At 35.9% G+C, this 16,535-nt stretch overlaps 1 protein-coding gene across 5 annotated transcripts in view; it reads right to left on the bottom strand.

The window, feature by feature from the left end:
• NLG-5 (neuroligin 5) overlaps positions 1 to 16,535 on the bottom strand; it is a 271,314-nt gene that overhangs the window by 186,411 nt on the left and 68,368 nt on the right. For all 5 annotated transcript variants that reach the window (XM_087411741.1, XM_087411742.1, XM_011066032.2 and 2 more), the window contains one exon: positions 107 to 434. The gene's annotated coding sequence lies outside the window, so the exon portion shown is untranslated. The remainder of the gene's footprint in view (positions 1 to 106; positions 435 to 16,535) is intronic.

Genomic DNA, 16,535 nt, shown 5'->3' with positions numbered 1-16,535 from the left:
ATTCCTATTTAAATCATTCGAATAATTTATTTCTTTAGAAACAATCTACATATAGAAATAAATATCGTAAATAATAATATACGTAAAAGATAAATAATACACTCACCCCATGGTTGCTCCGCTGTTGCCCGATGCCTCCCAAGTCTCCTCCTCCTCTCAGATTTAATGACTGTAGTTAACACTTGCGAAAATATAATTATCGTAGTCGCGGAAGACACTTTGTGCGGCATTCCGGAAGTGATTGTGACAATACGATGATCGCGCGAGACTTTGTACGGCACTCCCGAAACGGCTGTAACAATACGACGATCGCGCGATATTTTATACGGCACTCCCGATCGCGCGTGCTTCGGTACTTAGTTTCCGCTTTGGAATAAATCTTTCACGTATCTCTAGAGTCCTCCCACGTCAAAGTGTACTCGGAAAAATATTATCTGCAAACAGATATAATATTGATAAACTTCAAGAAATGAACAATGAGTGCCGCGTATCAATTCATCCGCTATTATGGAATATATTTAACTATATTCCATAAAATATATTCATATATTCGTATATTACATACACTCTGACTTTTCAGTTTAAAAATAATAAGCAAACTACATTTAAATTGATGAGAAGCGCGATGTAAAATGTATCCCAATGTGAGCAACATTAAAAAATCGTCATAAATAATAAAAATACCAAGCAATAATTTATAATCTTCGTTCTCTCTCGCTTCGATCTTCAATTTAAACGACATTAATATGAGATGTCGACAGTCGTTGCCTTGATGCAATTGCAAATTAAAATAGTTGATCGTAAGAATGTATTGATCATATGAATTGTTTGCAAGAAATCACATTTCGAGAAATAGTATGAAAAGTAATGTAATTGTGTGATACGTATAATGACTAACTTGTTTGAGTGTCGTTGCGCGAATGATAACATAACAACCTTGTATCATCACTATTCATCACACATCGTTGGCGTGACGATGTACGCCGTACATGAAAGGAAAACAATTATCAGGCGTCGTATCTCAAAACAGTCACCGTTATTACAAATGTTTAACATATTATGAAAATACTTTTTCTGTGTGTTCCAAGTTAATTTCAATTTCTCTCTCTCTCTCTCTCTCTCTCTCTCTCTCTCTCTCTCTCTCTCTCTCTCTCTCTCTCTCTCTCGTAACGTAATAAATAAATCCAACTGAAGAATTAGAGCTCTCTATTTCAATCTACAGAGCATTTATATAAATTAACCATTAATTATTTATAAATATAACACTATTATTTTTATTCACATTTTGATCGAAATGAACAAAACTGTGTGATTTTAATGAATTGAAAATTGAATAATTTTAATCAATCAAATAAACCAAATTAGATCCTTGCGAAAAATATCGCGACTTAATTTGTTTTTTTCGTTCATTAAAAAATTATAGAATTTCACTGTTTTCGAGGTATAAGAAAAATAATTAATTTCCATAAATATTTCGTCGATCGAAATAAAGGTAAATTTCATTTCTTAAATGAACATTAAATAATTTAATACGTCCATATATCGAATTTGCAAAAAGATAATTTCATATAAATATTCTGTCCTATTAATATGCGACATCAGAAACATGCGACATCAGAAATATTTAAAAGAAATATTGATTGATACTTTTTTTGTAAAATCAGAATTAATGTTTTATAAATTTGTTATTAATTTTCAAGTCAGGTTTTTCACGTAAACATAAATATTCTCTTTTTAAATCATGTCTGAAACATATTAAAGTAATACGGAATTTTTTCCAATTCGATATTCGATACTAGATTAAAAAATGATTAATATATATGTACCATCTCGTTGTAAGGATCGAAACTAAAGCATGAGAGAAATAGACTCAAGCTGTATTTCAAGACAAACTCCATCTCGGTGTTCCTCAGTTGAATTACAAATATGACATTACGAATATCAAATTGACTCTCAAGATCCATTTATTATCTTGTCTCAAGAGACTAAGCCAAGTTCTTCAACAGAAACGCGGCTACAAATACAAATTTTATCAACTGTAATTGTAACTTCTTCAACGTAACTTTTTAGTATTCAACACTGTTAATCTTATTCTCAAATTCTTAATTGCATATGCGAACTCCAAGCTGCAGTAGAATCTTACATGTGTTACATCTATGTATATACAAGTTTATAACCAAGTATTGTAACGATATGGAGAGCGGGTTGAATATATCCCCTGTTAGCCCCCTCAATTTGGTATTTGTGTGTACCAACATAAACTTAGCAAATATGTCTACATGTGTGTACCGCTCTCGTGCGCCGTTCGCATTAAATTCATGGAAACATTTATTGCAATCCAAAAAACCCAAAAGATCACAGAATAAAGTGGATAAGTCCTACGCACGCGCGTAATTTGACACCGCGTGTAACGTCGTAAAGTTGCAACGGCATGTAAATGTGGCACGAAACTGCACGTTTGGCTCATCTCCGACCGCATCTAACTCGCGTGCCGAATTGTTCTCCGTTGTCTGATAGCTCAGACACGGGACTAAATCCACGTACAAACGCACACGCACACACATATGCGCGAGTACGAGAGCGCATGTGATCTATGTGCGTACGTTGTTCTCGTGATTCTCGATTTACACGACACGCTGGTACACCGTATGCATACGCTTCGAAACAGACGCGATTTGCTCGCGTGTCGGTTAATGTAACTCTTTGCGTGCATATTACACGCATCGCACGCCGTTCCGCGCCGCGCCGGGTTAGATCCGTGTTACCGGACGGACCTTATCAATTTGCTCTCTCTTTTTGCAAATGGAGTATTCCGCGCCACGGATAATTAATTAACCGTATTTCTGTACGGTTGGCGTATGCGCCGAGCAAGCGCGCGGTACATTATCGCGCAGACAGATATTACTGTAGCGTTTTGTCCACGTTTCATATATCTTACGGTATTGCAGATAAAACGCGCGGTCACGAATTCGAAATTGCTATTGCTAAGAAATGCAAATAGAGAATTTTCATCAATTACACTGAGACAAATTTTTGGTATATGTGACTGACTACAATTATATGTTACCAATTAATTATGGTTATTATCGTTATAATGTTAGTAATAATAATTATATGCACAATTCTATTTCTCAACAAATATATATATATATTATAGTTAGCAACTAAAAATTATAATTATTGTTACAATAAAAATGATTGCAATTATCATTATATAACTGATAGTAATTTTTTGGACCAACTGTATTTTATATGATTGTCCCAAAAAATAATTATAAATTATAGTTAAATAATAATTGCAATCATTTCTATGGTAATTATAAACATAATATAGTCATTAAACATGACTATAATATAATCATCATAATTATTTCAAATCGTCAACTATATTTATTTAAAGAAGTATATTATATTATTATTAATAACGTTACAGCAGTAATAGCCATAATTATGGTAACATATGTAGCATGGTAGTTATACATACTAATACTAAAATTTTTCTCTCAATATATAAACTATTGTAAAAGCTTTATGAATAACAAAATGTTCTTTCTTTCCCTACCAAAATATAAATCAAAATTTAAATAGAATTTAAACTGATTTTCTATTATACAAATTTCAATCGTATTGTAATCTGGATTATAGAAAAGGTTTTTAACACAAAATGAAAATATTTTTCGCCCATTAACGTAATCCTGAATTTTTTTCGCGCGAAAATTCGCAGCAATAATGAAAATTATTTTTAAAATGCTATTGAATTTCTCCTCTCTCTCTCTCTCTCTGTTGCAAAAAGCATTCCAAATGTATCTGTATTTCGAAAAATTAATTTTTTCAGTATGGATGAGACTATTATATAATAATATATGTATGAATGTTTGATAAAATGAGCGGATATTGCATGCGATAGAGAATCCCAGCTTTCGCTTTATACGATAACTATAATTATTACGATAATAGATAATAAATGATGGTAATTAATGGCCATGTCTAACTAACCACAAAGCGACATTAATTACCGTGATTAATGATACCCTACAATGAACAAGGCACCAAAAATTTTTCAACGCTACAACACGATAGGGTGTCCCACGTCCCACCCTATTAATTTTAATGATAGATTCTTTGACAAATTTGATCGCAATGCGATATATCCTATGTGAAACGAACACCACGCGCGAATATACCTACATATTTCAGGAGCGTGTCAGATGTTTAATAAATTTCTCACGTATACAATGCACGAGCATATGTACTTATACGTTAAAAAAAAACCTCGCGACTCGTTTGCAACCTTTACGGAGGTGTTGCGAGGTTTGACAAAAAAAATTTGCTCGAGTAAAACCAATATTACCGAGCGAGTCAAGAAGTTCGACACAAAGCTGGACTCGTTCGCGGGACGAACTGTTTTCCGAAGTATTCAATAAAAGTGAAAATTGCTCGAAGTTTGGTTTATTAAAGATTCCAGTCGCAAGTTCGCGAATTCACTTGATGAAATTTCCTTCGGGAATAATGTACGTATTCGCGGCCCTTGGCTATCTCGGTCCGTCTCGGTGCGTCTTCAAAGTGGAGTGTATGCAATAATTTGCGTACATAGACCAGCCGTATGTCCGTTGTGGATACATACCAAGATGTATAATACATATGCGATATGTATACATGTTGGATGTTCTCCTACACGGCACCATCAAATAGGATGACCATAAATTATTGTAACGATTATATTGACAATTATGCGCAACGATCGAATGCGAATACCAACGTGTGTATATTTACTGAACCGCTGGCGAATCCTCGTTTTAATTAATATAAAATCCTTGCGTTAGTACAAATATTGATAATATTAATGATAATACTACTGTAAATTCACGCGTATATGTACCTGAAAGCACATGAATCTCTGACAGTCGTAATTGCGCTTTGATGAGGTTCCCTTCCTGCGGAATTTTCAGGATCAATTTTCATCACTAATACAAATTTTATCAGGCGTTTACATTTGACGTTATATCACATCGCTCTACGAAATTTGAAGTAAATACTGCTGCGAATTCTAACCTTCACACTTTAAGACTAACAAAGTTTTGCCTCGTTACATTCTAGGGTTACCGCTTACCGAAGCTTTTCCACATCAGACAGTTGATTTATCTTGCAGATAACGATCAACCTTCAACGGCAGTTTTACAAGAAAAAGATACTTGTTGCTCCGAAATGTGCAATGAAACGGAGTAACGGAAGGGGGGAGGGGGGGAGGGACTCGTTAAATAGTTAAAATTACACCATCTACTTGCGAAACTTTGCATGCTGAAATCTCAACCAGTTAAGATACTCGTAACGAAAACAGCACATTCCGTGGAAGATTACAAAACTTTTAATAAATCGGATGTGACTGCAAGATATATTATAATGTAGAGCTAATTTATCTGTTTTAATATTCTTTATTCATAATTTTTGCTAATGTATGGACCAGATAATTTTATTTCTTCTCGAGAATACAAAATTAAAGCATGAATACAACGAAGCGAATAACTTCGACATAAAATGTGTCTCTAATTTATTCATATGCCATTGCGCGCACTAAGGAGCTTGTTCTTTACATCGTGCAATAATGTAACCCGAGCAATTAGTGAGAAGCTCTCTCGCCTAGTTGGGGAAGAGAGATGGTGGAAAATCGAGTGGGAACAGTACCCATGGGAGAATCAACGACGAGAGAATGTCGAACATCCGTTGCCAGGGTGCGGCCGAGACGGAAAGAAACCGAGAGTAAGAAATTGCTACGAACCAACTTTATGCCGTGCGAGGAAGTTAAGTCGAAGCATCATTAAGCGGCCGGAGGCTAATGAGATGCACCTGCAGAGCGGAAACGAAAACGCCCGAACTTTTCGGCGCATGTAATAAATGCGGTGTAACTTAATGTATATCTCGTTTAGAATAACGCGAGATTAACGCGAACATTCTTATTTTAGTCTAAACGTATAACATGTCTGTTAAATGAGATAAACGATGTGATGTATAATTATAATTCTAATTCAATTGATATCTCCACGATATATTCCGATATTCTAAAATGAATAGCAATTCTTTTTTCAAAGCCCTTTTGCCCAAAGAGAAAGATTCATTAACTTCATTTTCGGTATTATATTAACCCAACGTTACAAGCATCGGAAATGCTCGTTACAACCTCATGTCGGCCACCGCGGAGCGTAGAATATTGAATTCTGAAAATTGACAGACATTAATTGCATCCCGTTAGTTCGAGTCCGGGTCGGATGCGCGAGTCCAGGACCATAGACGCGTTTTCAGCAACACGTAATACGTTACCATTACCTCTATCTCTCTTCCACTCTCATCTCAGGGAACGAACGTGGCGCTTTAGTTTAGTTTAATTTAGTTGGGCGTTCTCGTCACGTAGTCGCGTTGCACGCGCAACCTGTAAACTATTGCGGCGACACATTCAAAACGCCGATTGGGAGGTTGGAAGGTGACGAAGACTCGGACGGAAGTGCGAGAATAACGAGAGTGTATATGGGTTGGGGCTGCAGGGATTGGAGGATTGGTTGGCGGTGCTATACTTGGGAGAATGTCATCGAGCAACTATACATCGTGAGAAACGAGCATAATCCTTTCGCCACCGAGAGAGACTTATACGCGTAGATACGAGCTGCGCGGATTTCGTCGAGCATTCGCGTCAAGTATTCACTACGAAACGCTACGAACACGAGACGCATTCGAGAACGCTTTTGAATTTTCCCGGTCACGATACGGCTGCTCGTATAGAAGGGAAGGGACGTACGGGGTACAGCAATGTATTCGAGTGATTCGCGCTATCGTGAAAGTACCATTCGCGAACCGGAAGAAGTCGAAAGGTAGTTTCGCTGACGCAAGTTTCGTCCTTGCATTTAAACTCCATGTGCGTCTTACAAGGGGTCTTACGCTCTCGCAACTTCGAAAGGATGCACGTGCGCAGCGTAGAAGTCCGTCGACATTGCCGAGGACCAAAGTGCACAATGTTTATTCGTGCTGAACGCGCCTTTTGATCTTCGCGATGTACCAGGATAAGAGCGTCGAGGGTGGACGAAAGCTGGTCGGTTCGAGTTAGGGTATGAGGATATCATATCAAAAATATATATATATATATGTATCTATCTTATACACATAAATATATATATGTATGTGTGTGTGTGTGAGTGTAAAGAAATGTCGAAGAGAGAGGGAGTCTGGGAGTCGCAAGCGGCATCGGCAATCCACTTGAAAAATTGTGTTAAGGGGCCGTCAACCTCGGTACGGTGCAGACAAAGCGATTGGATAAGATGAAATAGCGTCTCTCTGTAGAGCGTTCCTTTCTACGAAAAAGATAAAGACAGAGAGAGCGGCGCAATGTCCTAGCTTTCGTCCAGAGAAACTCCGCTTTGTGCGCTGAAAAGAAAATGTACTGCTGCTACCCAGTTATATTCATGTGTCTCCTTCTTCTTAAAGTCTTTGCTCTCACTTCCCTCGTCATCACGACACGCGGCTGTCTTTTAAATGCAACCGCGATTGACATCTTATATAAGTTATATAGCGGAACAAAGTGAGCAAAATCGTTTCTAGTTAATATTTCTATTTATTGCTTATTTGTTTTTTTGCTAAAAAGTTGTCAAAGAAAAACATTTGTCGCTCTGTCAGTTTTCTTAAAAAATGATGTTCCTCTAGAGGAAGATTAAGTTGACGAAACAATATATTTAAAAATAAAACGAACGTCTGTCAATTGTAATTATTCGCATGAAGCGAAACGTGAAATTAGTCTTTCGAATAGAGAATACTCGCACTCATGAATCTACTTCTAGTTGTCATGCTTATTAAACACACTTGAGCGTCTCTCCTTAAGCTCTGCAGTTTCCCTAAGAACGAGAGGAAAAGCAGTTCAATAAGATTTTCTGTACCGGTAAAAAGCGGTGTAACTTTTCGTCTAATACGTTAAAATAAAGTAGCGGAGAAATTGACTTACTTAAACCAGTTGACTTGAGTTGGCCGCAGAGGTGGAAAACGAGAAAAGCTTCCTTCCTGCCCATTCCTCTCCCTAACCCCTCTACCTCTTTCAGGGACAAAGTTTGCAGCTTGTGCCGTGAAGCAACTTTGCTAATTAATAGGCGTAACAATATTAGCGTAAGCTGCGTTAGTCTGACTTTCACGGGTGAATATTATGCACTATGCATAACGTGACAGGAAAATATTAGACACGTTAACGACAACGTCGTCGCCTTAAGCGAGAGAAGGAAGAGAGTACACAACATCGTTATTGACCCTAAACTTGATGAAGGAAGTGAACTTGAAATTGCATTACAATGGAGAATGTAAAGGAAATATGATGGAAAATGACGAGAAGCAAGCGAGGCTGATTGTGAGTGATTAATTTTTTCAAACAAGTTCTATGTTGCATGATTGAAGGCATTGTGGCAAAATATCAAGTCGCGTAAAAAAGTTTATAAAAGAGTGAACAAACGCATTGTCGATAATATTGCGTCATGCATATAACAGGAATGCAATTTCAATTTATGCTTCTGGATTTCTATCGATAGATGCCATCCATCACTATCACTGTGTTGGAAAGATAGAATTTTAAGTTTCCATTGCGCTCTACGTTCAAAAGTAAACGAATATGCATGGAAAATATCTCAACAAAATGCATCGCCACCTGTTACTGTTCGCGTAAACGAAAATATTCGAGTAATTACATCAACGCCGGTGAGCATATATTTTAAAACCGGTGAGCATCGCAGTTAATTTTACAACCGTTAATTTTGGTAGAATTGTACAAATAAACATCACAGTAGTATACGCTTATTGAGTATTATTCTATTATCAGGTTAATAAAAGTTCGCGCAACCGACAATTCGATTATATTTAACATAAATTGCACTCATGAAGCTGACTAATAAAAACGCATGCTCGACTGGTTTTTAGCGATAAACATAAAACGAAAAACAAACATGCACATTGCGTTTGTTGGACCATATCTCCCATCTGTATCCGAACGTGCAAATTATTATTGTATATAGCGAAAACGGACAGACATTACCTAAGAAATGGCGTATAATTCATTTTTACACAATTCACCATTTGCATTTTAAAAGAGAGAGTATTTACGAGATAAACGATAACCTTTCTGCTAAGCACAGGCGTATAAGTGAAAAAGGAATGCGAAAGGGGTGAAGGTATAGGAAGGTAGGGGGTGAAGGGGGTGGACGGACGGACGTGGAAAATGAGAAGAGTTTCTGACCCCTTAGGCAAATCTACACCATTCTCAACGGTGCGTCCGCACCGAACTACAACGTTGCAATGGCATCGTTGCATCCCTGCATCCCTGCATCCCTGCATCCCTGCATCCCTGCATCAGGCATCGTGCATCCCCTCCTTCGCTCCCTTTCCTCGCCACTCTCGTTCCCATCTCACCGACCACTTCGCTCCATTGTAAAGTCCGTGTCGCGGAATTTAAAAGTCAAAGCGAATGCAAATTAGGCGTACCTCCGGTGTGTATATATAGGTCACCCCTTTTGTCTGTATCTTTGCATGTTCCTCAACGCCCCGCGTAGATACGTATATGCATGTGTATTTTTACGCGTGCTCTTTGCGCCCGCGACTATTGGAAATTCCTATCGATTTGCAAGACTGCATCTTGTGTGTTTCTTACGTGTGCTCTTTACGTCTGCGACTACTGAAAATTCCTATCGACTTGCGAGAACGCACCTTATTGTCGAGGCAGCAAAATTATTGTTATAAGTGAACGCGATGAATGGCTGAAATCTATAACGTAAGCTGGTATTCATAGTCGATTCTTATTTTAAGACCGTCTTAAGTAATGTCTTAAAATACTAATACGGCTCTGATGTGATTGACATCTTAAGACTCTACTTAAAATGGTCTTAAATATAAGAACCGATTATAAATACCAGCCACATGTCAATACTGTGATAGGTTAATGAAGTGTATAAATCCAATGTTGCTTTCACTTTGAATCTTTTGAGAGACCTAATTTACAACAGTAAAGACATACAGTTATGTTAGAAAATACAGTAATATTAAAAAAGCGCGGTTTTTATGTATATTTAAATGAGTCGTTAAAAAAGATAAAACATCTCTTTGTTGTTTCCTATCATAACATACTGAAATAATATGAGTACATATTGTAACACACGAGAAGAGAAATATAAATAATTAAAAGGTTCAATTCTTTGTTGTGTCATCATGTCATTATAATAACAAGTTCTTTAAAGCGAATCACCTTTGAAATTCCAACATATGGCAGGCATTGCAATCCAAATACCTGTCATACACAGTCTACCTATGAAATACGAGGTTGATGTTGAGACTCAGTAAATTTTAATTTAAATTGAATTATGCTTTAACATTCGAATTGTATGCTTCTGAACTATTTAGTTTATAAATATTATCACATATTTTTAGTTTTCATAAATTAAAATATTATAACATTCTGCAGAGAGTACTTTTTATAAAGTTATTAAAATTTGTTAAAATGCACAAATTGCTCTTTCTTTTTCAAATTCAAATTATGTTACGAATTTTATTAGTGTGACAATATTGTAGTTCCTTGTTGTAAGGTCCATTATTGTAAGATTCATTGTCTCAAGACACTCAATCGATTTCAACAGAATATGGGTCAATTAAGGTATAATGTATAGGTATTGTATGACTATGTTGATCAACTGTATCGATATGACAATTAGGTAACCATCGTCAATACTATATATAATCGGTACATTCAGCTATACCGAAATTAAAATAACAGTCTAGAAAAATAAATCAATATATCTGGTTCTTTGCCAGGTGCAACAGAGTACATTCTCGCTGTATAAAATAAAAATTCACACAATATATAATTTTAATAATGTGACAGTTATGATTTGCTGAGAATTTCTTCTTACAAACAAAGATTATATGTTTGCTCAAGTTTGCTCAAGAAAAATACAATGAGTAACGAAGACGATTTTAAATACTTCTCTTGTATGAAAACTTCTCTTGTATGAGAACGCTCGATGTTCCCTCGCAAGCAACGACTTCTGCTTGAAGTACTTTTTTATATTTGAACACGCGTTCGCTAGACACAATACAGCATATGGACATGTATCCATAGGGAACGAGAAAAATGTAGAGAATAAAACGATGCACGCGTGATGTAGAGGAATAAAAAGATGAAGAATATCTACAAAATGCCGACAGTGAAAGAACATACGGACATCAAGACTGTATGTACGAGAAATAATGCAGGGAAAGAAAGTACATAAGCAAGGAGTGGCATGAAAGGGTGAAAGGGGATAATATTATGTGAATGAGAGGACGACGCCGAGCAAGAGATGACAGTTAACGGTAGTATACGCCAACTACTTGAAAGAAAATAAATGGAGTGAAAGTAGCAAGGTGGCAGCGCGAGATCAAATAAGGAAGATGGGATACATGGGTTGAAAATGAGAGGGGCGACGAAGAAATGAGGTGCATCGCATAAGCGGTGCAGTAAAGTTAGAGACAAAGGGAACGCAAAGTTTTAATAGAGCGGGGCCACTGCGAGGAAAGATAAACTGAAGGAAACAGTTTATAAATGGAGACGCAAAAAGAATGACCGAAAGCGAGGAGCGAGATGACGAAAAAAATGTTCGTACGTTGCAGTGAGTTTGAAAAACTGTGATAACAATCAGGCGAACGCGACAAACAGGCTGAAAATACTGAGGTGCGTAAAAACAGAGAGAAACGAGCGCGAGAAAACTGAAGAAATAGTTGTAGCGGAGCACGTAGGCGGGAGAAAAAAGGTAGAGAGAAGGATCGATGGATTCAATGATGCGGTTTAAACTTTACTTTAAGCGCCGAACAAGACCACGGCGAATTTCTTCCCGGGAGCACCGCGTCGTGTCGGTCTTTTGAAAGATAAGAGTAAGATAAAAGCACCAGGTGGCGGGTATATAAGCAGAGATAGAAACTACGGAAACTTGCAAGGCGGGCGTAAGAAAGACTGGCAAAAAGCGAGGGAGAACGCTAAGTGAACAGCACGCAAGTGAAGAGAGGAAACGATGCCAAGTGGGAAACCTGGGCTTTCGAAAATGCCTTTTCTCCTCGTCTCCTATCTTCTTTTAGCGAATGTTGAAAACTATTGGCGATTTCCTCAAGGTTTATCCTGCGCGCAACCTATGTCACCGACTATATCTTCTCTACATCTTCTCCCCAGGACAAATTTCTCACAGTTAAACATTTATCCCCTTATCGTCATGCTACACTTGTATCTTGAATCTTTTCCTGACATTTTCCAAAAAAACAAAAGCGAAAGACTAATAGCCTGACCGTATCTACGGAGGACAAAAAACTATATCGATCCTATATAGTAATATTGAAAAAGTTAATTAGAGTACTTTGCAATTTCTTTAAGCACAGAGATGTATCTACTCATCAACAAAAAAATTATTTTAAACATCTTTATAAATTAACAGTAATAATTTGAATATACGAATGCAACCGAAATTATAATTTAGCCAGACAATTTTTATAGAAAACATTGTGTATAAATATCATGCATTTAGCTGAATTTCAATTCAGCAAAATTGCAAATCAGAAGCGCAGTTGGTGATTACACACAGATGTAATTAGGAATAATCATATTTTAATTCATACTTTTAGTTAACGCTTCATTATAATTTATACTACAATCTCCGAATAAAATGTACGCTCCACTTAACAATAATTATAAATTAATATGTAATCAAGTTAGAAGAGCGATTGCGAAATGAGAATAATTTGCAGATTTGCTATTGTAACGAGTACGTATGTATATGTATGCATCCTGTCCATTTTATATTGTAAATTATAACCGTTGAATCAATCAATCTAATCACGAAAATAAAAGACCTTGTAAATCATATAAATTTTTTTTTTCAAAAATTGCATGGAAAGAACAATTTTGCTGAATTGAACAACCTGGACAACCCAATTTTATTTTGCCATACAATTATAATTACAAATATTAAATACAAAGAAAGGTTTGCTAAAGTATCTAAAAATTTAGCTAAATACAGATCTGAAAATAATTTCATTGGACTCTTACAGCATTGCGCACCATATTTGAAATTTCTACATAATTATCAAAATAATTACGTAGAAATTTCAAATATGATGAGCAATAGTGGTAAAAAGACATTCTAGTAACCAGTTTGAGCGTCCAACACAATTATTTTAATGATTAACAAAATTATTCACAGATCTGTATCTAACTACATTTTCATACTTCAGCAAAATCGTCCTTTTCATGTACAATTTAAAAAAAAAGTGCAAATTATACATATATCATACAAAAGGAACAATACATGAAAAATGATAGTGGAACACGCAAATACTTTGTAATACTTTTTGTAATTTTAATTAGAAGAGATCATTACATTCGCATATTTTTTTACTCACTCATATTAATATCGGCCTTATATTACCGATTTCTTGAAATTTTCTAATCTTTAATGAAAATGTTTTAAATTTATCCATACAGCATGGCAAAATTTCCATATGCAAAAAAGTTCATTAACGTAAGATAAAGAAGAGACAAACATATGCAATATAAATTTCATTCGCATAAGCCGTGGCTTGATAATAACTATGAATATCCATCGTATGAGACTTTTTACACCCTGCGCATAGTCATTGCCTTCTCGTTTGAAATGAAAATCCGCGCAACTCTAAATTTACATGTTCAACGCGCTTTCTAGCGCACTCTCAAAATGTATAACACAGAAGGTGGACGCTCCCGGATTATGCGAAGACTTGCATAAGTTATAACAGGATGGATTCTGGCGATTACGTCGGCCGCGACCGACCTGGGCTCACTTTGCTGCAAGCAAATCCATTTGAAGTCGTCTCCATGGCAAACATGGCCCCTTCCTAATCCCGTATTTTACTTCTTACAATTTCTACTTCTATGAAACAAGCTCCTTCCTCATGCGCAAAGTGCACATTTATGAGATGGGTGTTACGTTTTAAATGAAAGAAGAGAGTTTTACCACTACTCGCTAAAACCTATCTGAAATAATTATATATCTTCATTCCATTTTCTGTTTTGCCCGACGTAAAACATTATATCAAAAGTGTAATAATTATTATTTTCTCATAAATAAATTTTCTCTCTCTCGCTTTTTTAATGCGATTGGATTGATATTTAATTCCTGCTTTGCGAATATGTTTAATTTATAATCACGAAAAGAGATAACGCTGAGAATTTCTAGATAACATTAATTATTTCAAAAAAGATTGAAAGAATAATGAAACTGATTAATACTGAATAACTTTAGTAATCTTATTGGATCATTTTTATAATAGGAGATCCTATTATTAAAAAATGATGCTTTTGACGTTATTGAATTAAAAATAATATTGAATTGAGTAACCGGTAGTACAGTATACAAATGACACGACGAATTCTTTTTTCGACCAATATAATACTTTAAAAAAGTTACGCCACCGTTCGATTAATTTTCTGAACATGAAACGCATTCCGTTCGTACGTCGAAACGATATGTTCCAGCGATTTTCATTTCCCCTTTCCTTTCCCTAAAGGGCCGCCCGGTCCCGTGAGCTTTTACCCGCGTGGAGAGAGCTTAATTATTTCCAACGATCGGAACACAATGCGCCTGAGGTTGAATTCTAACGACTCGATGGATGCCGCGAAATACGTGCTTTGCGTAGTCGAATCGCGCGGGATCCGACTTGACCCGTGCTATATATCCTGCTAGAGAGAGGGGGAGAGAGGGAGAGAGAGAGAGGGGGGGAGAGAGGGAGAGAGAGAGAGAAGCTCGCACAATTGAACAACCGGCTTTAATTGAAGTCGTGACCGCTGTTACGCTACTGCGATTATGTCCGCATATGGTAATTCATAGTAACGCAGCAATGTTTCAAACATAACATGCATAAACACAAAGACGTTTACATGTCGTCACAGTTTCGGAATTCTATAGCTGGGCTAATGAAAACTCCCATTTAAACGAGCTTAACTCCCATAATTAAATTTGTATGTTCCTTTTCTCAATTCTCTACACGGAAAAGACGATTTGAAATATCTAAAAATTTTGCTAGATACATTATAAATGTATAATGTTAGATATATAAATAATTCGCGTTGTAATTAGAAATAGTGAAATATCAAGTAACATACAGAAATAAAAGCATCGTATGAATTTTGAAATTTTGATGAAGCCAATAATAACTCTGTTTCACACAATTGCATTAATTTTGTGTCTCCCGATTAAAATTTCATGAAACGAGATGATCAATCAATTTTTCAATTATATCAGTCAAATGATAAAAATGGATATATAAGAGATATTTATTGTATATTTTGATTTAATATCTTCGTAAAGCTCACGCAAAATAGATACAGATATAATAAATGTGAAATGAAGCCGCTACCGGGACGAAACTACGAAGGTAACTGAAATGGTCCCTTCTGGTGAAGAAGTGCAGATACGAAATACAAACAGATCTCGGATAATTGAAATGCTTCCAGGGTCGCGAATGAAAGCAGGAGGGATCGTCGACGCATTTTCTTTTTCGTGCTATGTAAATTGCATTACCAAGCGTCCGTTAGATATCAGTGTCGAGCGAAAAAAAAATCAAATTGCACTCGTCGGTGTACCGCTCGTTTCCTCCTGGTCGACGCGGCGCGGCCATTAAACATTCATATTCTCGCGGGCGTAAACTTTAAAATTCTGTCATGAATGTCGAACTTTTCCTTTATCGCGTCGCGCGCCCCACTGAAACTTCTTCTTCAACTTAAACGTCGTGAAATGCCGCCAAGAGATGTAGTCAGAATTTCTCGACTTTTATACAAAAAAAAAAGAGAAAAGAAAAAATTCACCGATAATTCTATTTTCGCACATTGAATTTCTACTCAACCAGTTGCTTTTTAAATCTGAGAGGGAGGTCTTATAGGAGGGGGGATAGTCTTATTGAAAATTTGTCAGTAACATTTTTTTTATGCTGTAGTTAGGCCTCTTTTTTATTGTATATACTTTAAAGGAAAATTTATTTTTAAATAAAGAAAAAGCAAAATGTGCAAATTAAGAGAATTTATTACATTTACGAGCGCTTTAATATTTAATACAAATTATTATAATTCACATTTTTAGTGTGAATAATTAATAATATTTTAACTCTTAATTGATATTTTTTTTTATAGAAAATTCTTTTAACTTGAATATTTTTTCTTTTTTTTTAATTCAAAAATAAATTAAAAAAGATTCTCTTAATTCACATTTTTTTTAATTTAAAAAATTAATATTCTTTTAAAGAATAATTTGTATATGATAATTGTGCTATTATTTCTAAGATACAAATTTCTGAACCAGTCACTTTCATCCTGGTGAAAATAACGCATTTCAATACATCTAAAGAAGCTAGTCTATTGAAAATTTTGCGAATTTCAATATCTGCGATGGCAGATAAAGATTTATAGATCGGCTTACTTACTCAAAGTCCTACCGTTAAATCTGTCGTCACGTTCAATGAAAATCTATTCAAAG

This window comes from Acromyrmex echinatior, chromosome 12, assembly GCF_024713525.1.
Source record: "Acromyrmex echinatior isolate Ae372 chromosome 12, ASM2471352v2, whole genome shotgun sequence".
NCBI classification, from domain to species: Eukaryota; Metazoa; Arthropoda; class Insecta; order Hymenoptera; family Formicidae; genus Acromyrmex; species Acromyrmex echinatior.
Note: the sequence above shows the minus strand (reverse complement) of the source record. Positions and strands in the feature narration are given on the sequence as shown.